The following is a 20,650-nucleotide window of genomic DNA, read 5'->3' on the forward strand; positions in this document are numbered from 1 at the left end:
AAATAAACTAACTGGGAAACCTTATGCACTTATGCACAAAAAAACTCACTCACATAGTTACCCTAACACTGCACTTACCCGATCGTTACTGGCTTGTAGATGTTAAATGGTGACTTCTCTAGACATACCAAATTAAACTGATTAACATTGAGGAATGAGTAAAGGTCATTAGCCACTGGGTGCTTACTCATTTCCTCCTACTTCATTCAGACAAGACATAAGTATTGCATTAGATCACATACAGCTTGAAGTAAGCTTTTTGATTACAGAGTAAAACTCTAAATGGTCTTTGTGTTTCTTCGTGTGCAGCAGTAAAATTCCTTGGTGTGATTATCGACTCCAGCCTTTCATTTGAAGCTCACATTGAAAATATCACTAGGATAGCTTTCTTTCATCTCAGAACTAATACTAAGATAAGGTATATAATGCCACCATATTATGCTACCTTCCTATCTGGATGTTTCAGTAGTTGCATTAACAAGCTGCATTTAGTCCAGAATGCAGTAGTGAGAGTTCTATCTAGAATTAGTCTGAACTAGACCTGTACCTTATAAACATCATGCACTGGTACTGTCAAATTTTGCATTGCTTTTAGATACTACTTTTTACCAATAAAATACTTAATGGTTTCACACCACAGTACCTGAGTGAAATTTTGCTCTATTTTCCACCATGCCGATGTTGATATTAAGGAACAGGTTATTTGTTGGTACCTTGAATAGTGAAGGCTACAGCAAGGGGCAGAGCTTTCTCTTACAAAGTCCCAGTTATGGAACACAGGATTCACAGTCTGTGTTTAGGTCTAGAAAACCGAAAACATATTTGTTTAGTCAAGGCTTTTGTGAATAGTATTTTGCTTAGGTAAAGGAGTAGACCTGAAGGTTTCTGTGCATAGTGTTTTGGTGAAATGGGATGTTTGGATATAGTCATCCCCACACTATCCTGCATTCAGTCAGATTTGTTGGTTGTGCAATGGCAGGCTGCTTCATGTCCCAAGGTCATGTCTATATTACTTCTTTAGCCCTCCATTTTAGTTATGCTGTCATAGCTAGTCTTGCCAGAGTCCCTACTTGCACTCTGCACACAATCGAAATTGTCCATAACCAGTATTTGATAATGAGCATACCCAATAATCTGTGTTTCATGCTACAGATGCTACTCCTGAGATACCAGTGATCCTGACCCCTTCTACTCTCAGGACCTGCCTGATCCATCCTGATGGATGGTTGGAGTTCTCATCACTGGGAAACTACACACTGTTGCTGAGATTGGCCCCATATGAACCCGTCCCAACTGATCTACAGAGGACGCCATCGCACACCTCCATCATGTAGCCCTGAGCCATCTGGACAGCAGAAGGGGGAATTATGTCAAAATGCTGTTTGTCGACTACAGTTCAGCGTTTAACACCATAATTCCCTCCATACTCACCACTAAGTTGGAGATCCTGGGCCTTAGCCCATCCCTGTGTCGGTGGATCTCCAACTTCCTGCGAGACAGACCTCAGGCAGTACGGGTGGGCAACCATGTCTCACCCTCACTCACCCTCAGCACTGGAGCCCCCCAGGGTTGTGTTCTGAGCCCCCTGCTGTACTCTGTGTACACCTTTGACTGTGTGGCCACTTCCAGCTCCACCAACATCGTGAAGTTTGCGGACGATACTGTGGTGGTGGGCCTGGTCTCCAATAACGACGAGACGGCCTACCTAGAGGAGATTAAAAACCTGGAGACATGGTGCCAGGTCAACAATCTCCTCCTGAACGTCAGCAAGACTAAGGAGCTGATAGTGGACTTTAGCACAAAGCAGGAGAGGAATTGCCAGCCCCTCACCATCAACGGGACCCCAGTGGAGAGAGTGGACAGTTTCCATTACCTAGGTGTTTACATCACGCAGGACCTGACATGGTCCTGTCACGTTAACACCCTGGTGAAGAAGGCCCGGCAGCGTCTTTATCATCTCAGACGCCTGAAGGACTTTAAACTGCCCTCAAAAGTGCTAAAGACATTCTACACCTGCACCATTGAGAGCATCCTGACGGGAAGTATCACTGCCTGGTTTTGGAACAGCACCAAACAGGACAGGCAAGCTCTCCAGAGGGTGGTGCGATCAGCCGAGCGCGCCATCCGCACCAAGATTCCTGACCTGGACACCATATACAGCAAGCGGTGCTGGACCAAAGCCAGCAAGATTATGAAGGACCTCAGCCATCCCAACAATGGACTCTTCTCTCTGTTGAGGTCAGGGAAACGTTTCCGTTCCTTGAAGGCGAACACAGAGAGAATGAGGAGGAGCTTCTTCCCGCAGGCCATTCGGGCCCTCAACCAGTACACCTAGGATCTGGACTCTCTGTTCTTACCCCCACACAACATAACATAACATTCTACCTCAGCTGATTGTTGCACATGCTATATTGCACTACTCTGTACACACAATAACACTCACTGTACATCTTCTCTGTACATCTTTGTGTGTGCACTGCACTGTCACTTTGCTCCCTGTAAAACTGGACATTATATTTTGTCACTTTGCTCCCTGTAAAATTGGACATTATATTTTCCCTCATATACACTTCTACAATATATTTATATATTTATCTTACATATACACACTGTACATACTACACTCTTTTGCATCACCATTTCAATGTTGACTTTAGCAGACCTTTTATCTACATATATTCATATTCATACACTGTATCTTCTGTACATATAGAGTCTACACATATATTTATTTTATATTGTTTTATTTTTCACATATACTATATTGTACTATATATATATATATATATATATATATATATACATATATATATATATATATATATGTATTTTTTTGTGTTTGTTTTTATACTTTTATATTTTTACACTTTTATATCTGTTGCACTTTTTCTTTTACACATTTTCTTTCTATTCTTTCCTCTTTTATGTAAGACAGTCGTAAAAAGCATTTCACTACATGTCGTACTATGTATGATTTCGTATGTGACAAATAAAATTTGAATTTGAATTTGAATTTGAATTTGAATTTGAACAGCCTAAAAAAACATGAGATTACTGTGGACAGTACCATGAAGATGGCTTTGGACTGCAATTGATATGAACAGTTTTGCTCCTTGGCTAAGGACTGCAATTGCCATGATAGCTTTAAGACTGTAATTGCCATGAACAATTTTGCAAGTCTCCATGAGTGAGCAGTTGACAACTTCAGCAAAATTGATTTCGTGATAAAACTAGAATGTATTTCCTGGTGACACAATTATACTTTTTGACCATATAGTACATGGTTATAGAAGGGAAATTGTTTCTAATCACACCCTCTCGTGTCACTCAGATGAGGATAGGTTCCCTTTTAAGCCTGGTTCCTGCACTGCTAAGTCTGGTTCGTCTCAGGGAGTCTTTTCCTTGCCAAACTGGGTTTGATATTGAAAGCTTACCCTTCCACATGTTAGATTTTGGTGACTCCATGTTCCAAGTGAATTTTAAAACACCAATTACTTGGGAAGATGTGTGTCAGATGTGTATCCTAGATGAGACCTTCCTATACTGTATCTTGGATAAGTGCTTTGTGTCCTTTGAATTTTTTGCATTTCCAACAGTCTCCGTTTTGGTTTTCATGCCAGACAATACTATAGGGTCATTTTTGTGGTGCATTTGCTCTCGATTAACCACCGCCAAAAGGTCTGACTCCATAGTTGTATTAGTAATCCTTCAGAGGTTGGACAGAATCATGATGATGACACTTGTTGAGGTAAAATCCATGAAGAGGAAAAAAACAAAGCCCAGCGATTGGCGTATACCTTTAAAAGTGCACCTAGTAAGCGCCAGTCCCATCCCTGAATTAAACATAATGGCATTTTCCAGCCAGGCGCTTTTGTGAGGAGGCTATTAACATTGTTTTAACCTCATCAGTGATGGGGGCATTTTATTGAGAGGAAGAAGAGAAACCCCAGCAGACATCATTATGGTAAAGACGATAGAGGGTAAGGGACCAGATCAAGGTCACCTCTCTCTCTCTCTCTCTCTCTCTCTCTCTCTCCCTTTTTCTCTCTCCCCATTTCTCTGTTCCTGTTTCCCTAAACCGTGCCTCTTTTTGACGGAGCAGCAAGTCCCTGCACAATGGTCCATGGTAAACCCTCAGCTCAGAGATTATATATAAAAGCATTAAAGGGCTTTTAACTCCATTGAGAGCTGCCTGTTTGCCTTTTTTTCTTTCAGACTGCACACTCAAACACACATACCGCATTAAAAAAAAGAAAAAAGCATTCAAACCAAATCCTAATGCGATAACAAGCCCACAGCACAGATATGGACATACACATCAGTGTAGTGATATGCACCTTAAGGGAAACACGCACAGCTGTTTGCCTGAAGAGAGCCGTGGCATCAGATATCAGATACCTGTCCCATGTTTTCACCATCAAACAGATGAATGGGCCAAGTGAGATAAGCCTCGAAGGCCATAGAGGAGAAAAAGAGATACAAAGAGGAAGAGACAGAGAAAGAACCCTGTAGGAAGTCAGAGACAGACAGAGGGGGGAAAAAAGAATGAGAGATACACATTGTGGTGTTTTATTCGCCGAAAGCTATGACAGCACGTGTCATGTTCATCGTTGTGACAGGAAGCCTTTCTGTTCCCATACAGAGACTGAGATTGCATCTGTGTGAGGCTCAGAAATTTCTGGAACTTTCCGGGACACAGCCGAATGCAGAAGTTTGCAGCCAGCCCCCACCCCCCACCGTTTAAGGGGAAAAAAATAGCTGGAAAATATATTCAAAATAATAAAGAATGAAACAAGGGTGCAGACAAAAATCCAAGACAATAATCCAAAATATACAGCAGAAACGAACAACAAACATCTTGAAAAGGGATAAAAAAAAAAAAAATAGGTTCTCTCGGTTTCCAGACTTTACATAAAGATGGACAAACAGAGATGTTAAGTATTTGTTAAGAACAAGACTGACCAAGCAATGTAAAAGAGTATGTAAACTGATAAACAATGTAAACTGATATTCAAGAAGAATTAGGAGACGGAAAGGATCCAAAAGCTCCTCAGAGGATACACAAAATTCAATTCTAAAGGGCAAAAGATGGACATGGAGGTGATTAGGGAAATATTTGTATATATAATTCACATACTGATGGTGTGATGCAAACATTTGGGAAACTTTTTTTTGTCTTTATTCGCTCCTAACTTAACCCCGGTGCTGTATAATTGTTGTTATAATTAGAACCTTGAAATTTCAGCATTATTTTTCAGATAGAGATCTACATAAAAATGCATTGTTTCATCTTCAGTATGTGCTTTATCCTAGTGAGGATGTTTCAGCAGTCTGTTGCACAGCACCATACATACACATTCATCATCATACACTCATTCACATCTACGGGCAATTTATCACAGCCAATCGACCATGTTTTTTGGTACTGTAGATGGGATGAACCTGGAGAACTCAGAAGAAACCCACACGATCACAGACAGAACAGGCACAGGTGCACCCGAAATGCATTTCAGCCAAATTCATCTCTCCAACCCACATCTTCCAAAAGATTTTTATTGTTTTAGACATCGACATTTCCCTCTAAAAATCTCTCATACTGAGTCGAAATCTGTTAAATCTGAAGCCCATAGCATATGATTTACATCATTTTTATTCTCATCGAACCATTCCGTGAGCCCTTGTGCCCTCTGGATGTGGGGCGGAGTCATCCTGGAAGAGACCACTCGAATCAAGTTAGAAAAATTTCATCAGAGGTTAAAGGTGATCAGTTAGAAGAACTTTGTATTGATTTGTAAAAACGCTTCTCTCCAAACCTCAGCAAAATGTCTAGCCTAAATACATTTCAAAAACTTTATGCCAAGACCTGGGCTAGTCCGAGCATTGGAAAAGGGAGAGACATTTTTCTTTTTCATTTTCACCATTCTTTTTTTGTTTAGGAATGAAAGTCTGCACAAATGTATGATTTGCTTCCATATCCACTCCATAATCTCCCTTTTCCCTCTCCCAAACTTTGCAGAAATGCTTCTGTATATCATAAATACTGCCTGAACTTGTGCTTTCCCTTTGTTGGCCATTCCATAGCTTTCAGAAATTAAACAGATTTATTTTGATTTTAATTTCATTTAATTTAAAACACTGTCTTGGCAGTCATGGATTATTTTTTAATATTCCAAAAAAATCAACACAAACATACTTTGTTTTTCTACCCACAACTATCCCAATTTGGCATAAAAAAACATGACCTGGCAACCCAGCTCTAAGGGAACAAGTGGAGCCAAACCATGCAAGCAAAATGTCCTTGTCGTCTGCGTGTAAACAGAAAAGCAGTATTAATTTAAACTCAGGGATAAGTCATGAAGAGGTTCAGAATACAGTGTATTATATCTAGAAACTTCTTCAATGCCGTCTTTGCGGCTCCTTAAAGAAAACTGCTGAGAGATCCAAGAGTCTGCAGAAATGTCAAGATTAATTTCAAGCATCCAGAATATAAGAGAGTTATACAAGAAAGTTTGATAAGTTTAACGCTCTGCATAATTTCAAATTATATCTAGGCTCATGCTTTGCCAGGCTCTCCATTTGCCATGAAGTCTTTGGCTGGTGTGTTGCTGCTATAGCTCTCTATGTGGCCCCTATCACCGACACTTGCTAGGTTTGTAGTGATTTGCAGGGACAGAAGCGCTTGTAGATTGAGCATATGCTGGGAATTGGAGAGGAGTTTAACCCCACGGGTGTGCAGACACTCCAACGACAGACAGATAGAGAGAGAAAGAACGATAGAGAGATAGAAGAACTGTAGAGAATAATGTGTATGTTGCTAAACTGACTGACTGAATTTCTTTCTTTCTTTCTTTCTTTCTTTCTTTCTTTCTTTCTTTCTTTCTTTCTTTCTTTCTGTCTGTCTGTCTGTCTGTCTTTTAACCCCTTGGATGTGTAGACACTCCAACAACAGACGGAAAAGGAAGAATAGTAGAAGATAATGTGTATGCTGCTAAACCGACTGTCTGACTGAATTTCTTTCTTTCTGTCTTTCTGTAATTCTTTCTTTCTTTGTTTCTTTCTGTCTATCTGTCTGTCTTTCTTTCTATCTGTCTGTCTGTCTGTCTTTTAACCCCTCAGGTGTGCCAACACTCCAATGACAGACAGATAGAAAGAGAAAGAACAATAGAGAGAAGGAAGAACTGTTGAGAATAATGTGTATGTTGCTAAACTGACTTCTTTCTTTCTTTCTTTCTTTCTTTCTTTCTTTCTTTCTTTCTTTCTTTCTTTCTTTCTTTCTTTCTTTTTGTCTTTCTATCTTTTTTTCTTTCTGTCTGTCGTTTAACCTCTTGGGTGTGCAGACACTCCAACGACAGACAGAGAGAGAAAGAATGATAGAGAGAAGGAAGAATAATGTGTATGCTGCTATGCTGCTAAACTGACTGTCTGACTTAATCTATCTATCTATCTATCTATCTATCTATCTATCTATCTATCTATCTATCTATCTATCTATCTTTCTTTCTTTCTTTCTTTCTTTCTTTCTTTCTTTCTTTCTTTCTCTCTCTCTCTCTCTCTTCATTCTTTCTCCTAATGCTTAAAAAATACACAGAAATGAAATGCGCTTCAGTGCGACTTTACTTTAGTTCATCTAATTCTATTCCACCTGCGTTATCTCATCAGCTAATCATCAGGCTATAATGGAGCTGAATCAGGTTTCCTAGGAGTCCTAGTGAAGTCTGTAAACTTGGCAGACATCTTGGCAAAGCACCTGGGAAGTTCTGCTCAGTCATATAAGGCCAGGCTCTTGTCTGCTTGGATATGCCAGAAGGATTTGAAACAGGGATTTAAAGTTGTTAAAATTAGATGAAATGTAAGACATATACCATGAAATAAAATCAGGTTGCTCTAGGTACTACTAAAGAGGCAATTTCAACTATATCTATATCTATTTCTACAACCAGTGTTAAAATCATGACAAGCATTTTTGCGAAATTGATTGGGCGTTTTTGCTGGACGGGTGGGACATATTTAGTGTCTTTGCCATGTCACACTTCACAGTGGTGCTTAATATGAAGCTCATATGAAAGTAGACACTCAGGGCTTTAAGGATTTCTAGTTATATATAAGTATTTCTGTTTTCCCCTAGTATACAAGGGGCAATATCTTTATATAAAAGATTGTTCCACCTAAATGTTCAAATTAAATATTGATATTAAACCCATTTCTGCTCTCTGAGATGGACCAAGTGCTTGTTCATCTAAGAAGCATCTAAAATTCGAAGGTGTTTATCTTTAACCACTAAAAGTCTGTGTAAGATTATCTGTCCAACAGAGGGAAAAACTCATTTTATATCAGACTCACTGTTATTTCATTTCTTGAAACTAAGCTAAGTAGCCCTTATTTGTCACATATACAATACTTTCTTGGGGTCAGAGCACAGGGTCTGCCATGATGCAGTGCCCCTGGAGCTGGGGGGGTTTGGGGTTTAGGGCCTTGCTCAAGAGCCCAATAGTGACAGCTTGCGTGAGCTGCTGGGGATTGAACCCCAATCTTCCAGTCAGAGCCTTAACCACTTGAGCTACCACTGCCCTTTTGGATACTCATTGAAAATGTCTACCAGTAAAAAAGGGTTACTAATGAAATAATGCGAAAGGCACGAATTTTAACTCATGAATCCTCACTAAAAAGATTTACAGAGTCAAACTCTGACCTTCCGAATGAAACAGGACCAAATGTCCAAAAGTCTGGACCGAATATCATCTGGATAAACGTATTGATATAATAGTGCATTGTCTAGTATCTCTTCATGTTGGTTTGGAACTGCAAAACCAATCAGCAGCAAGCGAATGAGTGAGTCATTTACTGATTCACTCACCATTCACGATCGCTCATGATCAAAAACTGCCTGAGAGAAATCAGGTCCTTGATAAATCCTTGAAAACCTTCTATATTACCAGCTCTTAAAGGATTCACCAAATCTATGCAGGTATGCTGTCACAATACAGAGCTCTGGCCTTGAAATACATTAAGTACCAATAAAAAAAACAATCTAACATAGTAATGATAAAATTCTGTTAAACATGAGCTCAGATGATAATCTCGTTATATGTGTCTATTCAAAGGAAGGAAGGAAGGAAGGAAGGAAGGACGGACAGACGGAAAGAAAGAAAGAAAGAAAGAAAGAAAGAAAGAAAGAAAGAAAGAAAGAAAGAAAGAAAGAAAGAAAGAAAGAAAGAAAGAAAGAAAGAAAGAAAGAAAGAAAGAAAGGTAGGTTCATTGGCAAACCCAAAAGTTTTTCCTGGATTGTCTCAGCATCAAGAGCTGATTTGAAGGATGTCAGTGTATCGCATCTAACAGAGTTAGAACAGATATTGACAGCTTAGAGAAAGTAAAGATTTACCAAACAATCAGGCAGAAAAAGAACAGTTATGTCAGAGATGTGGTCTACTGAGAGGATCCAAGGATACAAACAGATGCAAACTTCTGCTCTTCTGCCCTGGTGATATCAACCTGTGTCAAAACCTTGTCATCTCCATGGAAAAGACTCTGATCACGCTACTTTGACAACACATGAAATCTTGGTCTAATGTAGGATTCAGCTACAGTGGAACCTCGACATATGAATGCCCTCCCTTATGAATTTTCGCGTTAAGAATTGAAATTTTGCAAGCAATTTGCATCGGTATACGAAGCATTTTCAGCATATGAACGAACCAAACCAAACCTAAAGCCGACTAATTTACACGTATCTCTGTTCAAAACGTTCAAAAGCCAAGCGAAGCCAATCGAAGCGTGTTTACGAATTTTAGGGGTTTTTTTAGTCAGCTAAAGCTGTTTCGAAAGAGTCAACCCACGATACTAATGGTGGCTTTGGCATGTGTTCAAAAGCTAGATGATTTTTTGGGCGTTTTTTTTGTTGACAGATTGGTGGCTGTTCTGTTTTTAGCTCAAGCTTGGTGGCACGACTTCCTGTGAGGACCTTTGACATGGAATGCTTGGCTTGGGTCAGTTCTTTTTAAGCAGCCATACAGTTTACATACGCTTTGTATTGGTAACATTGGTCATATTTTTGTGTGGCTGGAACGGATTATCTGCATTTACATTATTTCTTATGGAAAAATTTGTTTTGCAATACAATTTTTCGCCTTAAGAACTCACTTCCAGAATTAATTAAATTCATATACCGAGGTTCCACTGTAGCGTTGTTGTTAACAGATTAAGGTCCAGCAAGACAGACATTTTTACGAGCATCTAGCTCTGCAGTTAGAGAAAAATACCAGTTAGAGCCTTGCTGTTATCAGTGATAGGGAGGTATGATGAGTTCTGATGCAGTCAGGCTGCATGTCTTGAGGTGTCTTGAAGTGATTTATTCATGTAACAGCAATTTGGTAATGATGCCATTTCGTGTCAGGTTCCTGTGTGTTAAATCTGTTACTATAGAAACAATGACATGTTAGAACAAGTCAATAGGGACGCCTCCGCCAACAATTCCAGTCTTTCTTGTTAGTAATCTACTACTCAGAAATTTGACCTTGCTGTGACCTCAGAATCACTTCTAAAATCTGATCAGTTCCTCGGCTAGTGATTATGATAATTTGATAGAAATCTGGCGAACATTCAACCACTCAGAGATATAGCGGCTAAAGATGAACAGATCTCAGAGGAACGAAAAGACGAGAACCTCCAGAACAAATTATATTCATATGCCGAGGTTCCGCTGTATTTCTCTCCAACTCAGGTGCTTGTTCAGGCTTTTGAGACTACTGGAACCCTATCCTCAGACACAGGCCAACCCAAAGTGCACCATCAGACCTGTTCAACCAATCCGGTGTGTTTATTTTGTTCTTTATTGCTGTACTGGATTTCCTCAGTTGATGCTTACTTACCAACAAAGATAGAAACATTCCAGCCTCAAGCTACCTGACAACCTCTGGACTTCAAAGTGTGACTGGACATGACCAGACATCCCTCAAGACCATCTCTTTACAAGCAGAAAGGTGTCTGAATAAAACATGCACGTTCCATAGCGCTCTATCTGTGCAAAAGTACACGTCCAAAATATCTTGATAAATATATATACGTAGGCAGAGTAATTTAGCCCTTCTCATTAAATCACAGCGGTGTTGCATTCTCGAGTCTACTTGATACTGTAAGAAGGTGTTTTTCATTCATTTTCTGCAGCTCCGAGAGTACAGTACTTCCAGCTGCAAGGCAAATCACAGGTTTATATTACACAGGATGTTCACCCGTATGGCAGATGCTCCACATGAACATAAATGTTTAAAAAACTGTCTGACTTGCTGACGTCTCTTCCACTTAGTTCCTTACAAATTTTAGTCTAAAGAGTCAGCACTTTATATTCTGTGTGCACACATTTTTTTATTTTACCTCACCATTTATTTATTTATTTATTTATAAATTAATTTATTATTATTTTTTTTATTATTATTATATATATATATATTTTTATTACAATTTGAGAAATAATTCAGGAAAAGGTTTATGAAGTTTCTCGGTAACATGCTATTTTTAAAAAAAAGTTTTTTATATTTTTTATTATTTATTTATTTATTTTTTCCATCTAAGCAGCAGGTTATTTCACGAGTTACTTCAAAACTGCACCATTATCAGTACCCATGTAATCCTAGCGTACAGGTATATCCTATGGATTTATCCGACTCTAAATCTTTAGACCTCTCCATCTCAGTGTATAAAGAGCTCAAAGAACTGTATGTGAAGGACTGCATACATAAGGAAAGCAAAAGCTATTATTCTTCATAGTGCAACCCTGGAAAATTCCACAGCTCTATATGTGTGTGTGCGTGTGTATGTGTGTTTGAGAGAGAGAGAGAGAGAGAGAGAGTAGAAACACACAGAACAGCATAATTTGCCGTGAAACAGGTCAGCAGTTGACACGAATAAAATTCGTATCCACGCGGCTGTGAAATATGGGTCTTTTTCATGCGTCACAATTGATATTCCCCTTAAAAGGTTTTCAAGTTTTCCATAAACATTCCTTTCCACTAAGAGCTTCATTAGCTACAGTGGCACGGCTGGAGCCTGACACTGCATTTCTAGCACGCTCCACCATTTAGCCTTCATGTACTGTAAGAGCATTGAGCTCATCTGCATTATATATAAATGCCTACACAATAAACAGGCTTGAAGGAATGTAGAGCCACACCTTATGTTTTATTCATATGTGGTATGAGTGTTGGTTTATACAGTAATTTATTGAAATTCAAATATAATATAAGGTCTCTCTCTCTCTCTGTCTGTCTGTCTCTCACTCTCTCACAAACACACACTCCTACACACTGCCATGATGAAAGCGGGAAGAGCAGACCTACACAGTGTATGTGTATGTATATGTGTGTGTGTGTGTACGTACGTACGTGTGTGTGTCTGGCCATGCAGACAGCGCAGTGACATTTCTAAATGTATTGTTAAATAAACGGGCAGAGAACTGGGTGATGACAGCTCATCTGTCTGCCTGCTCTCAGGCCTTTAGCCAAGCACACTTTGATTTCCTGTCCTCTCCATGACAGATGGCTGCGTCGTAGGGGAGCCATCAGGACCAGGATTTAGGGCCACTCGGTGCCCCGCGCATAGCTATATTAGTGCACCCTCAAAAGGGCGCCTCATGCGTCTGTACATCTACTGAAGCGGCACATCGAGCACTCAGAACTCGCCATGCATTAATGTCAACAGCTGCCCTAAAAAAGAGAGCTCGGGGAACGTTATGTACAGAATTCGTACATTTCTGTGCAGACTTCTGAAAAGGAGCACAACGGATCATTGTTTCTGTTTCCCCAAATAAAATTTATGTGCATGATACTCGACAATGGACTGGCATCCCAGCCAGGATTTATTCCCATTACCGAGTGTTCCTGGGACAGTGTCTGAATCCACCGTGATCCACCGCTCTTACTGAAGATGAAAAATGAATAAACAGAACATCTAATAATATATTCTCTCAGAATTAAAATTAATAAGAATTAAAGTCTATCTATCTATCTATCTATCTATCTATCTATCTATCTATCTATCTATCTATCTATCTATCTATCTATCTATCTGTCTGTCTGTCTATCCATCATCCATCCATCCATCCATCCATGAACCCACCCATCCAGTTATCTATCTATCTATCTATCTATCTATCTATCTATCTATCTATCTATCTATCTATCTATCTATCTATCTATCTATCTATCTATCTGTCTGTCTATCCATCATCCATCCATCCATCCATCCATGAACCCACCCATCCAGTTATCTATCTATCTATCTATCTGTCTGTCTGTCTGTCTGTCTGTCTGTCTGTCTGTCTGTCTGTCTGCCTGTCGGTCCGTCCGTCCATCTATCTATCTTAACCGAAACCTGAACCTAAGTCATATTACTCCAACAGGTATTTCCATTGCTCCTTACAGCTAGATTTTATAAAAAATTATAATCCTGATAGCGAATGCTTGTTGCATTTCTAGAATGTTGTAGAGATGTACAAAGATTTCAGCCTAAAAATCTTACAGGTATTGTCAGTGATTTTGAAAGTTGGATGACTTCCTATTTTCATTTTCAGCCCCTCCCCTCAATGCCTTGGTACTCCCTGCTGTTTATACTGCGCATGGGGCAGCACTGAGGGATTTCTTGATAACTTTGGCAAATTCATATCCATTTTTCCATTTTCTGTAGCACTTACCCTACGCCGAACCTGGAGTCTATCCTAGGGGACTCGGGACACAAGGAGGGAACATCATGGATGGGGTGGCAAGTAATCAGAGGGCACAATCTCACACCCATTCACACAATACGGACAGTTTAGAGATGCCTGATGACTCCGCCTACAACACATGTCTTTGGACTCTTTGGGGAAGAAATCAGAGTACTCTGAGGAGACTCTTGAAGCTTGGGGAGAAATTGCAAACTCTGGGCACACAGTGAGGACATGGGAATCGAATCCCCAACCATTAAGGTCCCTCAACTGACTCTCAACTTTAAAAGAATAATCCAGTAAGATTGGTGAACAGGATACAGGCATATTTCCTGCACAAATTCACTCCCTTCTGTGTCTGGATCCTCTCAGAGTTTTCTTCACAATATAGTAGCAAATATCAGACTTTTGAGAGCTTTCCTGCAGTGTATCTTTAAGAAAATACAGCTATAAGTTAAAAAAAAAAAAAAAAACTAGAGAATTTTATTAGACAGATATTTTCTGCTACGCTTTAGGGGAAAAAAAGATATTCCATCTAGGATTGCATTGGATTTCCATTTTAAAATATTGATCTTGAGCCAATATTCATAGCTGTTGGGGAAAATAGAGAGAGAGAGAGAGAGAGAGAGAGAGAGATAGACATACAGACAGACATACAGAGAAAAGGGAATAGAGACAGAGTGAGACAGACAGACAGACAGAGAAAAGGGGAGAGAGACATAGAGAGACAGACAGTCAGACACACAGACAGAGAAAGGGGGAGAGAGAGAGAGAGACAGACATAGAAAGGGGAGAGAGAGACAGACAGACAGACAGAAAGAGAAAGGGGAGAGAGACAGAGACAGCCGGACAGACAGAGAGAGAGAGAGAGAGAGAGAGAGAGAGAGAGAGAGAGAAACAAAGTGAGACAGACAGTCTGACATACAGACAGACAGAGAAAGGGACAGAGAGACAGACAGACAGAAAGAGAAAGGGGAGAGATACAGAGACAGCCGGACAGACAGAGAGAGAGAGAGAGAGAGAGAGAAACAAAGTGAGACAGACAGTCAGACAGAGAAAGGGACAGAGAGACAGACAGACAGACAGAGAAAGGGGGAGAGAAACAAACACATAGATAGACAGATAGACAGAACAAAGGGGGAGAGAGACAAACAGACAGACCAAAAGACAGACAGAGAAAGGGACAGAGAGACAGACAGACAAAGAAAGGGGGAGAGAGACAAACAGATAGACAGACAGCCAGACAGAAAAAGGGGGAGAGAGACAGGGAGACAAACAGACAGACCGAAAGACAGACAGAGAGAGAAAGAAAGAGAGAGAGAAAGAAAGTTGCAGGGAGAGAGAGATTATTTTCATCCTCCATGATAGAATTTCTCCAAACCCACTCAGGCATCAGTGTAAGTGTGTGTGTTGTAGTGCTTTGCTGAGGCACCATTTAGGAAGCAGGAGTTGAGCGATATGTAGTGTAATATGTCCCAGCCTCGTCTATCTCTGTTCAGTGTTCCGTTCAGGACAATTACTTGTGTGTGAAGAATTTTTTTTGAAAGAACTGAATTCTGACGCTAGATTTTATTCAGGAAAATCTCTCCTATCACCGGCCTGCTTGTTACACGCTGCAATATTGACAAACTTCCTCGTTATCAGGGATGTCGTCACAGTCACGCTGTGTGATCGCAGATGACAGCTTGGGCCTCGGAGGACACTGTAATTAAATCAAGTGGAAAAGACACTAAGATTGCAGTCACACAAACGCATACATGCTTCCTATACGTCCTTGGACGTAGAAAAAATCTAAAGTGACGAGTGCTTTCAAAGTTCATCTAAATGGCGGCCAAGGTCAAGGTCTTGACCTCTCTTATGGTGCCTTGTAGAGAAATGCAAGGCTGAGGGAAATATTGAGAAAGCAAAAAACAATTTTTTTGGAAAAGCCATTAAATTCTTCTGAATGAAAGCATCTGTCTTAATTTGGTTGGTGTTCGAAAACTCGCATTTTAAAATAAATAAATAAAAACAAAATATCTAATTCACATTCTAAAAGCTTTTATTGGTGTTTTTTAATTTCTTAAAATGAGTTTAAAAAATCTGAAATTAAATCTCTGATTTTCAGCACTATATAATTCAATGGTATGAATTCAGTAGTGTTTGATATTTCAGAATTCAGCAGCTTTCAAAATGCAAATTTTAAAGCCTCTTTTCTGCTTCCATTAAATGGCTCTACTTATATGCTGTATAATCCAGCTCAGGAACAGCATTCATTTGTGGAATGAAAATATGCATTTAAAAAAGAATTAGCATTTAATTGTACATGGTTGCATTGTGGGCTTGTGTCTCTCCTTCAGAGACCATACAGTACAAATTAAAGTAGATCAAAGATCTAGTGTATTGTGTATGAACACATCCAGTGTTTTTAATACACTTTGGTGATATGATGCATTTCTGATGATATTTCTGTGAAGAATGGTTGGCCATGTCTCCTCCACTGTGACTGACACACACAGGCCACACCTCCTACACCGAGATTGACACATACAAGCCACACCTCCTTCACAAAGACTGACAGGGCTAGAGGGCAGACCTCCTTCACAGAGACTTACACAGGCCACACCTCCTTCACTGAGAAAGTAACACAGGCCAAACCTCCTTCACTAAGACAGTAACACAGGCCACACCTCCTTCACTAAGACTGACACACACACAAGCCACACCTCCTTTACAACAACAGACACAAATGCCACACCTCCTTCACTAAGACTGACAAGCTCACAGGCCACACCTCCTTCACTAAGACAGGAACACAAGACACACCTCCTTCACTAAGACAGGAACACAGGCCACACCTCCTTCACTAAAGATAGGAACACAAGCCACACCTCCTTCACTAAGGCAGGAACACAGGCCACACCTCCTTCACTAAGATAGAAACACAAGCAACACCCCCTTCACTAAGTGAGGAACATAAGCCACACCTCCTTCACTTAGACAGGAACACAGACCACACCTCCTTCACTAAGACAGGAACACAAGCCACACCTCATTCACTTAGACAGGAACACAAGCCACACCTCCTTCACTAAGACAAGAACACAAGCCACACCTCTTTCACTAAGACAGGAACACCTTCAGCACTGCGGCTGACATGCACACAGGCCACGCCTTCTTCATTGAGACTGACAGACAAAGAGACCATACCTCCTTTCTTGGGATTGACAGTCACAGAAAGAGACAGAGAGAAAGAGAGACAGAGAGAGAACAGCTCCTTTTACCCTTTACAAAGACTGACAGATACACAGGCCACACCTCCTTCCTAGAGATGCACAGGCCACACCTCCTTTGATATTACTGACTATTACTGAATCTATGGCTCTTAACAATTCTATTATAGAATGATGAAATAATGGAGTACTTCAGCCTGCTGTGTATCCTTTGGGGGTGTGGAGGATGTATATACGTGCGTATACACGTATACCATCATGCCACATGAAGGTGCTGGGGATGGTTTAAGTTTGGTCAGAGCAATCTGACATTCAACATGAGCTTGTTCAATGCAGGTGCAAATTCTGCCCTCAATATTCTGCTCGCCATTTCCATATCAATACCACAAGGTCACCAGGTCTCTCCGAAGCATTCTCTACCTTCACTATTGTGGTTGGGTCCCTCTGTGTATTAGAACACGGTCCAAAAATTCAAACTGGATGTAGGATATCTACAGCTATCAGCAAGCTTTCATTAATGCCACTCTGAAACATGATTAATCAGGTGGAACATTTTATTCTCATTGTTACCCCATTGCGACTACTTCAAGGAATATAGCAAAGCATTTAAATGCAAAGCTAAGCAGTCTTAATAGGTTAGTTCACCAAGAACGACAGCAAAATCCTTGATTCTGATTGGACAGAAGATGATTCATTTTCTATAACACCAGCTCAGATAGCACAGGTTTACATTAAAGCTTGTTCTAATATGTTATCGTTTGTAAAACTGGTGCAATCATTGATATGGTGCAGTGTTCTGTGAGGAGATGTTTCTTAGCATTTATGGAAGGAGTCTCCAGTGTCAGCGCTCCGTAAACGCCAGAAGTAAAGCTGTAACATTAAGCTTTCTTATTAACTTCAAGAGAAAGAGGCTCGTAAAGGAAAGACTGTTTGCGGCTGTTGAGATGTTAGTGATAACTTGAACATTTTTGTGGCCTTTCAACAGCATCATAATTTAAAAGATTGAAATAATTAATTAATATTGGCAAATTACTGTGGTATAAAATGAATAAGACATTTACAAATATTCCATTTGGCCGACTGCTACATTCAGAGTGACTTACATTTCTCATTTACACATCTGAGCCATTAAGGGTTAAGGGCTTTGCTTAAGGGCCCTGCAGTAGAAGCTTAGGGGGTTCTGGGATTTGCACTCACAACCTTCTGATCAGTAGCCAAACACCTTTACCATGGAGCTACCACTTACAATTAAGGAGATGCTATTAAAATAATGGAAAATGATCAACTTCAGATCACTAACTCTGCTTTTTTTAACCCTGGGATAAAAATTGTAGGGTTGCATCAGGAGGGGCATCCGGTGTAAAACCTGTGCCAAATCAAATATGCGAACTAGATGATCCGTTGTGGCCGGAGCATCCGAAGGAACAGCAACAACAACATAAAATCAACATGGTGTAATTTTAACATCATGATAGATTTGTGTAAATGTATCACAATCTAGCTATTGTGTAACATTAACAGATGATGTGTAACATCATTATGATAACCAGTAGCTATAACAAGCAGCATATTTTCCCTTACAGACTTAATATACACTATATTGCCAAAGGTTTTGGGACACCCCTTTATATTATTAAATTCAAGGGTTAGGCTCGGCCCCTTAGTTCCAGTGAAAGGAACACTTGATGCTTCATAGTACCAAAACATTTTGGACAATTTCATGCTCGCAACTTTGTGGGAACAGTTTGGGGATGACCCCTTCCTGTTCCAACATGACTGCGCTCCAGTACACAAAGCAAGGTCCATAAAGACATGGATGAGTGAGTTTGGTGTGGAGGAACTTGACTGGCCTGCACCTCAACTCGAGAGAAGAGATCTATCCCAAGTCTGAAATGCTGCAAGGATTTTTTTCAGTGGAATATTGTAAGTTGTAATATTTAAATGTATTATTGTAAATTGTTGAGTAGCTGTTCTTTACGTTCAGTACATACAGTGTGCACAGCCAAAAACAACAACAACAACAACAACAAAAGTTGGTTTCAAATGAGTAATCTGATTGGATCAAAGTAAGCTGCAGTTGGGAAACCTTTGATGTGTTGCTTAGCAACACTTCAGTTATCTAATGGAATTATATCTAAAGTAATGTAGTAGGGAAGCTGAATGACACAGCCCTGTGCTCGGGTGATACTCTTTAAGTAACAATGCATCAATTTTCGTTCCCATCAGAATCAATCATCTTGAGAGATGCTACATAAGGTTGCATGGATGGATGGATGGATGAATAGATAAATAGACTTTAATTCTGATTAATTTAAATTCTGAGATGATAGATAGATAGATAGATAGATAGATAGATAGATAGATAGATAGATAGATAGATAGATAGATAGATAGATAGATAGATAGATAGATAGATAGATAGATAATGAGTGTCTGTGGGTCACATTTTCTGTAACAGGGTGTATATTTCACTAAATTGATTTAAGGTGCCTTCATACTTTTTAAGGATCTGCAGTACGTGTGAATGCTGTTACGTTCCCCTGCGTATTACAACCTCAAAATCAATGACAGTCAGCCTGAGAGAGAGTGAGAGAAAAAAGAAAACTTCTATCCTATCATCACAAACATTATAATTGAGTTATTTTTATAAGCCAAGATCAGACACAGGATTCAAAATGAGACAAGCTGTAATTACTTCTGAAAGACGTCCTGAAACTGTGGGTGTTGATTCCCACCAGCAGGAGTTTAAGCCCTGGGCACTGTTTCAGTAACAAGAGCTTCTTCACAGATTTTGTCCATTTGCTAGCTTGCCAACTTATTTCAGTGGGATTAGTGGCAACATGTAATATCACTGGGTTAATATGTAAGTACTGTGCCTCTGTTGGAAAGCGACTAGGTTTTGATTAGAATTGGGCTTAGTATGTAGTGTGGTGGTGTGTGGTGTTAAAGGTAAAGATTTTAGCTAATACCTGATATGAAAAGAAAGGAATAAAGCACAGCAGAGCATGGAAAAGAATCAAAAACATTGCTGTGGCACGTTACCAACCCAAGGTTTTACAATATTCTAATAACATTGTTAGTACTGGGCTTAGTATTTAGTATAGTAGTGTGTGGAATTAGATGTAGACACTTTAGCTACTAGCTTGAATGAAAAGAATAAGACACAATAGGGAAAGATGTTACTGAAGGTCTGTGATGGATTGGCACCCCAAACTTTGCAAGCAGGAGTTCCTGAAGTGTTTTAATTCCACAGCTATTGTTTATTAATATTATTTGCAAATGAACAAGCTACTTCCTGTTGTCACTCCATGGTGTGAAAATTGGTCTTGAAATTGGTCGTGTTACTAAGAAACCTCAAAACCGTTCTTCATGAAGACTTTCCTTGAACTTAAGGTTTGACTGTGACAAAGCTCTGATACTGGAGACTCCTTCCAGAAATGTTAAACATGCACCATACAAGTGACTGTGGAAGTTGTAACTATAGACCTACAAACCATGCAAGCAAATTAAATTTCTGAGCCGTGAAGTTACAGAAACGAAATCGACGCCTCGCTAAGTAGAATCGAGGCTTCAACAGCTCTGTGGTATAAATAGCAGTAGAAAAAAAAAATCAGGTCGAAAAACAATAATGTCTTTCATTCTGTATTTCAGTGAAGGTTTGAAAAAAATTGAATATATTCACAGAGGGTTTTCTGTAGATATATTTATGAGTAGATATATTTTTTAAAGTAGTCTAGATCAGGAC

At 39.7% G+C, this 20,650-nt stretch overlaps 1 protein-coding gene across 3 annotated transcripts in view; it reads right to left on the reverse strand.

Moving 5' to 3' along the window:
* The window catches only part of tafa5l (TAFA chemokine like family member 5, like), a 103,025-nt gene that overhangs the window by 60,433 nt on the left and 21,942 nt on the right, over positions 1 to 20,650 (reverse strand). The gene's annotated exons all lie outside the window — the stretch shown is intronic.

Source organism: Hemibagrus wyckioides, linkage group LG05 (assembly GCF_019097595.1).
Source record: "Hemibagrus wyckioides isolate EC202008001 linkage group LG05, SWU_Hwy_1.0, whole genome shotgun sequence".
Taxonomy (NCBI): domain Eukaryota; kingdom Metazoa; phylum Chordata; class Actinopteri; order Siluriformes; family Bagridae; genus Hemibagrus; species Hemibagrus wyckioides.